This window comes from Zingiber officinale, chromosome 4A, assembly GCF_018446385.1.
Source record: "Zingiber officinale cultivar Zhangliang chromosome 4A, Zo_v1.1, whole genome shotgun sequence".
Classification (NCBI taxonomy): Eukaryota; Viridiplantae; Streptophyta; class Magnoliopsida; order Zingiberales; family Zingiberaceae; genus Zingiber; species Zingiber officinale.
The window spans coordinates 68553469-68562129 of NC_055992.1; positions in this window are offsets into that span (position 1 = coordinate 68553469).

An 8661-nucleotide genomic window follows, 5' to 3' on the forward strand; every position below is an offset into this window, starting at 1 on the left:
TATATGTCGGCTGGGCAAAGACTGGGCCTAAGGCACTTTGGCTCAAAATTAGAGTTGTCAGACGAGTCAACCCGTGGCGGGTCGGCCCGTGGCAGGTCAACCATTTGGCGGGGCGGGGCAAGCCGATCCGTCAACTTGGCAGGTTGGAAAATTTCTAACCAAACCCAATCCAAGGTGGATTACAGATTAATGGGCCAACCTGGGGGTCCATCAATTTTTTAACAAAAAAATAAAAAAAATATATTTCATATCTTTGACGTTTTACTTCGGAATATTTCATCAATCAAATGTATCTATAAATATGTATTTTAAATATAAATGAACACAAACAATTACTTATGTTGGATGAAAAGTATTATTTTTATTTTAAAATTATAACAAAGAAATATAATAAATTGAAAAAAAAACTTAGCTTATGCTGGTCGGCTCGCGACATGATTGGATTGATAAAATTCCAACCCAACCCGCTTAAATTGTTTGGCCCAAATTGACTGCTTTACTTAAAATACTGACCAAACCTCTCAGAACATAGTTTTATCTCTTCATAAGCCCATTACATGCTCAACCAGACAAAAGACTGATTGGGCCTAAGATGTTTATGTAACTCTCGCCCTCCCTGCTAACCTTAAGGGACGGGGCTACGATACTCTATGTACAAATAACAGCGGAAGACTTAAAATAATTTTCTTAGTTTCATAAAAACTTTTCTTTTGTTTTTCTTTTCATCAAAACCGAACTACACTATCATGGCCTCAATAACATGATATCAAAATTAGTAGAAACATAACATCAAGTCACACATAAGGTACTACAATTCATGATACCAAAGCATAGTTCTTTAAAAGTTTTTAAAGCAGGTTCTTATTTGGTTGCCTAGCCACTGCCACACACATCTCCTTGTCCCTCCTGCTGCTCCTCTAGCTCATCCAGCTTTTTCCTTTATCTGTGGTACAAGGACAGTAAGCTGTGAGCACTCATGGCTCAGTAAGTTCCTTTCCTACTCACTAAAACCGAAAATCATAGTATAATCAAAGAATGTCTCAACATGACATCATTTCAACTAGTCATGACATAATGTAACATACTCTTTTAAGCATATCATGCAACATGAAGAAATCATAATTAGTCATGGCATATCATAGCGTAAAGCATAGCATGAAGCATAACATAATCGTATCTAATCATGGCATATCATCATAAGGAGTCATGGCATATCATACACATGAATATATCATGGAACATAACATAATCATATCCAACCATGGCATATAAATCATCATAAGGTATATGCATATGATTTTGAAAAACATGTATCCGGAAAACATGTGTATGTCTCATGATCTTTAAAACCATTTCTTCGTACATATATACTTGAACATAATCTCAACTTAAAGGGGATCCCGGCTATGTACCACTTACGTATTGCGCACAACCTATGTAGGTCCAAGGTAGCAAGTCTTGAACCCTACAGGCAAACATACTAGGCCCGAGTCTTACTCCATCGACCTAGGGGCACTTAGGAGCCCATCCCTAACGAGGCCCGAGTCTTATTCCATCGACCCCGGGGCGCTTATGGAGCCCACCCTTGGTACAAGCCACATAAAGTAAAGTACATGTCATACTTATACATATCATACATCATAAAAGCATGCATCACTTAGGCACACATCATATCATAAAAGTATGCATCACTTAGGCATACATCATGTCATAAAAGTATGCATCACTTAGGCATACATCATATCATAAAGGTATGCATCACTTAGGCATACATCATGTCATAAAAGTATGCATCACTTAGGCATACATCATATCATAAAGGTATGCATCACTTAGGCATACATCATGTCATAAAGGTATGCATCACTTAGGCATACATCATACCATAAAAGTATGCATCACTTAGGCATACATTATATCATAACAATATGCATCACTTAGGCATAGATCATAAAAACATGCATATCTCAAGCACCAAGCATATCATCAAGCATGCATGATTTAACCACATATCATATCATGCAAGCATACATATTTTTAAGCACTAAACATAGCATCAAAGCATGCATAATTTAACCACATAGCATATCATGAAAGCATGCATATTTTAATCACTAAACATAGCATCAAAGTATGCATAATTTAACCACATATCATAACATAAGCATGCATATTTTCAGCTCATATCATATCATCAAAGCATGTAAAATTTACCCACATATCATAACATAAAACATGCATCTTTTGAACTCATAACATATTGTAGAAATTCTCATTTTTTTATAGCTCACAAGCATACATGTCTAAGCATAAAAGTGTATCATGTGCTCATCCAATCATGAGAAACAATGTAACATGATTAACTTGGGTACTAAGCTTCCTAATCCCTTAGGTTCTTATCTTGGCCGAAACCCTCTTAGGTGCCAATCTAGGTTTTAAACAACATCCAAGCATGTAGAACCTTGTTCATCCACATATCATTCTCATAGGAAGTGTTATAAACAAGATTTACTTGGACTCCAAGTTCTCCAAGTCCTTAAACCTCATTTGGCCGAACCTTAACAAGTGTGAAACAAGGTTCTAAATGACATAAAGCATGGAAACCTTAACCATATTTATAGCATTCATTTCAAGGAATATGGTAAGCACAATTAAGTTAGTTCCTAAATTCTTTAAGCCCTTAAAATTATGTCATGGCCGAAATTTACAAGTACTCATTTAGGTTTTCAAGCAAGCATACAAGCATGTGAACTTACTCTAACATCATGTATAAATTCATAAGTGGCCTCATACAAGTGGTCATGGCCGAAACTTCCCTTAGCATCAATTTAGGTCACTAACAACATATAGCATGTAAATTTTAGCTTTCTACATTTCATATTTCATGGAGAGTGACATGAGCATATTCAATGTAAGTTCTAGGGCTTCTAAAGTATGTATTCCCTTCTTGGCCGAGACTTAAAGGTGTCCATTTGAATCATAGTTAAATATATAAGCATGTGAACACAAACAACATGTTATCCCAATTTCATAATACGCATCTTGAACTCATGAGGTCTAAATTTTAAGGTTTCTAGGTCTTTAAACCCTACATGGCCGAACCTCAACAAGCATGGAATTTGTTCAAATGGCATAAAAGCATAGAAAGTCATAACACATTTCATAACATGTATAAAAGTCAAGCAATATAAGCATACATTCAAGTTCTGTCTTAGGTTTCCTAGGTTTTTCCTTTCTTTATCTCATAGCATATGTTTGGTCGAAACCTTCCAAGTCTTTAAACTAGGTTTTAGGTGGCCTAAAGTATGGAAAACCTAACCAAGTTTTATGGCAAAAATATCAAAGAAACTATACATACAAGTTTGGTTCACAAACAAGTTAGGACCCTTGTGGTCTTAATTAACATATATCATGCAACCAATTTTCCTATACTCTAATTAAGCATGGGAGCATCAAACAACTTTCATATATTATTGTCATGGAGGTTTTGAGCGTGTTAAAAATCTGTTTAAGCTATTCTAAAGCATCCACCTTACCATGGCCGAAACATTAAAAGTGATGTTCATGAGTTTCTATCAACATACAAGCATGCAACTCTTTAAGAAACTCTATATTCTATCATATAAACATGGTAAGTTTAAATCCAAGTCTTCCTAACCCTAAACCCTTCCTTGGCCGAAACTTGTGAGTGGGATACTTTTGGTTCCAAGTAACCTTTAAGTATGAAAACGATAATGGATCCTTAACCATTTATTTAGAGGGTTTTGTGCAAGTTAGGTAAACAATTAAATTCCCTAGCCTTTACAAAACCTTTTTGGCCGAAACTCTAGGGTTAGATACATCCCTAATCCAACATCACATATATATAAAAATATGAGAGAAAACCTTCTTACAAAGCATAGAAAAATTATCATGAATCAAAGCTTATATTAAACATTCCTAGGATCAACAAGTCCTTTCTTTGGCCGAGTTTTCACAACTTTGTTTCTAGGTTTTAAAATCCTCATAAAATCCAAAAACACATTAAAATCCCTTGTACCACAGGTGAGGGGAAGCTTACATCCTTTTCGCTTGTGGTTCTAAAGTATGGTGATGGAAGAAGAGGTCTCTTCTTCTTGTTCTCCTCCTTTGATTTCCTTTGGTAGCCCTCCTTTGTATCCTAGGAGGAACTTTGTTTTTGGAGGCCGAAAATGGAGGAGAGGGGGCTGAGGTTCTCGGTGATGGAGAGGAGAGAATGAGAGAAATGAGAGAAAAATAAAATCTCCTCTTTACATACTCTCTTTTATGTTAAGGGGGAAGAGGTAGCAAAATCGGTTTTTGCTTTCCTTCTCCCTTAGCCCTTTTTTTTCATTTCCTTTTTATTTTATTTATTTTGTTCTCATCATTCATGATGAAACAAGGGGGAATGAATCCCCTTAATTCTCCTTTTTAAGTCACGGCAAAAGATGAAGAAGAGGGAGAGAAAAGAAGGAAGGCAAGTTACCTTTCTCTTGCTCTTTTCTTGTTTTCTTTTGGCTAGCTTTTACTCTCATCCTTATCATGAGTTTCCCTCCTTTGCTATCAATATATTATTCCTATCCCAACTGGTTATTACCCATTAATCCTATCATTTACATCATGAGAGGTTCAAGGTTCAATCCTTGACAACTCCCTATTTTTATTTCTTTTTATTTCTTTTTGATTCAACATTCTACTAATATTTTTCTAAGGCAAATTCATCATTCTCTTATTTTATCTTAAAAGCTTAGTGGGTGTTACAGTACCCCGTACCTCATAAAAAGTTCGTCCTCGAACTTTAAAATAGCTCTGGGTACTTTTGTTTCATATCGTCCTCGCGTTCCAAGGTGGTTTCTTCAAATCGTTGATTCCGCCATAGAACCTTTACTAAGGGTATTTCTTTGTTCCTTAACCTCTTGACTTCTCAGTCCAAGATCTGAATAGGTCTACTTTCGTAACTTAGGTCCTCCTGAACCTGTACCGACTGTGGCTCAATTACTTGATCTGTGCTGGGAGTACACTTCTTGAGCATCGATACATGGAACACATTGTGAATAGCTGTCATGTCTGGAGGTAGTTCTAGTCTGTATGCGACTTGGCCCACTCTTTCTAAAATCCGGTACGGTCCTACGTATCGTGGGCTTAACTTGCTCCTCTTTCCGAACCTCATTATCCCTTTCATGGGGGATACCTTAAGGAATACCAAATCTCCGATGTTGAATTCTAGCGGCCTGCGCCGTTTATCGGCATAATTCTTCTGCCGACTCTGAGCAGTTTCTATTCGTTGGTGGATCTTCTGTATAGCTCGGGTGGTGTCATCAATAAGTTCCGTTCGGAACCCCATTTCCTTCTTTTCACCACTTTCATACCAGCATATAGGGGATCTTCACTTCCTCCCATATAGGGCTTCGTAAGGTGCCATTTTAATAGTAGCTTGGTAACTATTATTGTAGGCAAATTCTGCCAGGTATAAATATCGACACCAGCTTCCCTTGAAGTTCAGGGCACAAGCTCTTAACATATCTTCTAATATTTGGTTCACTCTTTCAGTTTGCCCATCGGTCTGAGGGTCGAAACCTGTACTAAATAACAACTTCGTGCCGAGGGTCTTCTGAACGCACTCCCAAAAGTGTGAAACAAAGCGACCGTCTCTATCAGAAATAATGGTCTTAGGAATACCATGTAGCCGAATGATTTCCTTAACATATAACTGAGCTAGCTGTTCAATTGAATAAGTCATTTTGATCACCAAAAAGTGTGCGGACTTCGTTAATATGTCTACAATCACCCATATAGCGTCATATCCGTTTGTCGTCCTGGGAAGACCCGAAATGAAATCCATAGAGATTTCTTCCCATTTCCATTTTGGAATTTGGGCAGGTTGTAGTAATCCGCCCGGTCTCTGGTATTGTGCGATTTTTGTCCTCCGGTCAGTGCTTGGTTCTTGCCCTCGTTCATTGCTTTCTGGTAGTGCTCGGTAATCAGGGCACTGCTGACTAGCTCCTCTGCAGTCTGCGGTCTATTAACTCCGCCGGCTATGTTCAGAGCTACCTCGGGTCGGAGCATCTTTAACATTAACCGGACCCTTCAGTTCTGGGCACAGACGTGCTAGGCGGTTGAACTTTTTGACGGCTTCGTTAACTGACAGATCACCTTGGCGGAACTCAATGAACTCATCATAGTGCTTGTTGGTCACTTGCATATGGAAGAATTCTTCTAAGAACTCTGTCTCAAAATCCGTCCACTGCATCTGGTTTATTTGCCTTTTCGCTTTTACTCGGTCCCACCACATCCGGGCATCTCCGGTAAGGCAGAAGTGTTCAGGCCAGTCCAGTAGTTCCATTATGCTTTCCACGGTCTTGAGCCAGGCTTGCACATCCCATGGTTCGCAGTTTCCCGAGAATGCTTCCGGCTTGAGCCTTTGCCACTGAATCAGATAGGCCTCTTGTCGGACCATCGGAGTAGGGGCTGCCGGGGGCACTGGCGCGGCTGTAGGTATAACCGGTAGTGTATTCTGATTTACCGGTGCGGTAATCGGGTTGCCTTGCTGACCCATTAAGGTAGTGATCAGCTGCTGTTGTTCTGTGATCTGACGCTGGAGGTCTGCGACTACCTGTGTCAGGTCTGGTGGAGGCACTGTCCCCTCGGTTCGGGCATTGCGTGTCCTAACCATGTTTATCTAAATAATAACAAATAGACTAGTGTAAGTGGTTATCGTTTTTAGCCAATCTAACGTACTGTTTTGTTTCTATCTATTTGTTCTAGTATTATTCCTAACCTACAAATATGTAATCCTAATCTAAATTATAACTAAAAACATGGAATATAGCATCAAACATAAGCAAGCAAAACATGAGACTAAAGCATAAACAACATAAGGAAAAATAAGGAATAGAGTGACAAACAATATAACATAAGGAAATAAAGTATAAGCAATGTAGCAAAGAAAATAAAGCATAGGCAATATAACAAGGAAGAAAATAAATAAAGCATAGGTCATATAACATGAAACTAAGCATAAGCATATAACAAGTAAATTAAGCATAAACATTCTTACTTAGAGCGGCAGGTCGGAGGCTTGATGTGTGTGTAGTGAGCTGGCAAAAACTTTGGCTCTGATACCAACCTGTAACGCCCGCCCTCCCTGCTAACCCTAAGGGACGGAGCTACGATACTCTATGTACAAATAACAACGGAAGACTTAAAATAATTTTCTTAGTTTCATAAAAACTTTTCTTTTGTTTTTCTTTTCATCAAAACCGAACTACACTATCATGGCCTCAATAACATGATATCAAAATTAGTAGAAACATAACATCAAGTCACACATAAGGTACTACAATTCATGATACCAAAGCATAGTTCTTTAAAAGTTTTAAAGCAGGTTCTTATTTGGTTGCCTAGCCACTGCCACACACATCTACTTGCCCCTCCTGCTGCTCCTCTAGCTCATCCAGCTTTTTCCTTTATCTGTGGTACAAGGACAGTAAGCTGTGAGCACTCATGGCTCAGTAAGTTCCTTTCCTACTCACTAAAATCGAAAATCATAGTATAATCAAAGAATGTCTCAACATGGCATCATTTCAACTAGTCATGACATAATGTAACATACTCTTTTAAGCATATCATGCAACATGAAGAAATCATAACTAGTCATGGCATATCATAGCGTAAAGCATAGCATGAAGCATAACATAATCGTATCTAATCATGGCATATCATCATAAGGAGTCATGACATATCATACACATGAATATATCATGGAACATAACATAATCATATCCAACCATGGCATATAAATCATCATAAGGTATATGCATATGATTTTGAAAAACATGTATCCGGAAAACATGTGTATGTCTCATGATCTTTAAAACCATTTCTTCTTACATATATACTTGAACATAATCTCAACTTAAAGGGGATCCCGGCTATGTACCACTTACGTATTGCGCGCAACCTATGTAGGTCCAAGGTAGCAAGTCTTGAACCCTACAAGGCAAACATACTAGGCCCGAGTCTTACTCCATCGACCTAGGGGCACTTAGGAGCCCATCCCTAACGAGGCCCGAGTCTTATTCCATCGACCCCGGGGCGCTTATGGAGCCCACCCTTGGTACAAGCCACATAAAGTAAAGTACATGTCATACTTATACATATCATACATCATAAAAGCATGCATCACTTAGGCACACATCATATCATAAAGGTATGCATCACTTAGGCATACATCATACCATAAAAGTATGCATCACTTAGGCATACATCATATCATAACAATATGCATCACTTAGGCATAGATCATAAAAACATGCATATCTCAAGCACCAAGCATATCATCAAGCATGCATGATTTAACCACATAGCATATCATGCAAGCATGCATATTTTTAAGCACTAAACATAGCATCAAAGCATGCATAATTTAACCACATAGCATATCATGAAAGCATGCATATTTTAATCACTAAACATAGCATCAAAGCATGCATAATTTAACCACATATCATAACATAAGCATGCATATTTTCAGCTCATATCATATCATCAAAGCATGTAAATTTACCCACATATCATAACATAAAACATGCATCTTTTGAACTCATAACATATTGTAGAAATTCTCATTTTTGTATAGCTCACAAGCATACATGTCTAAGCATA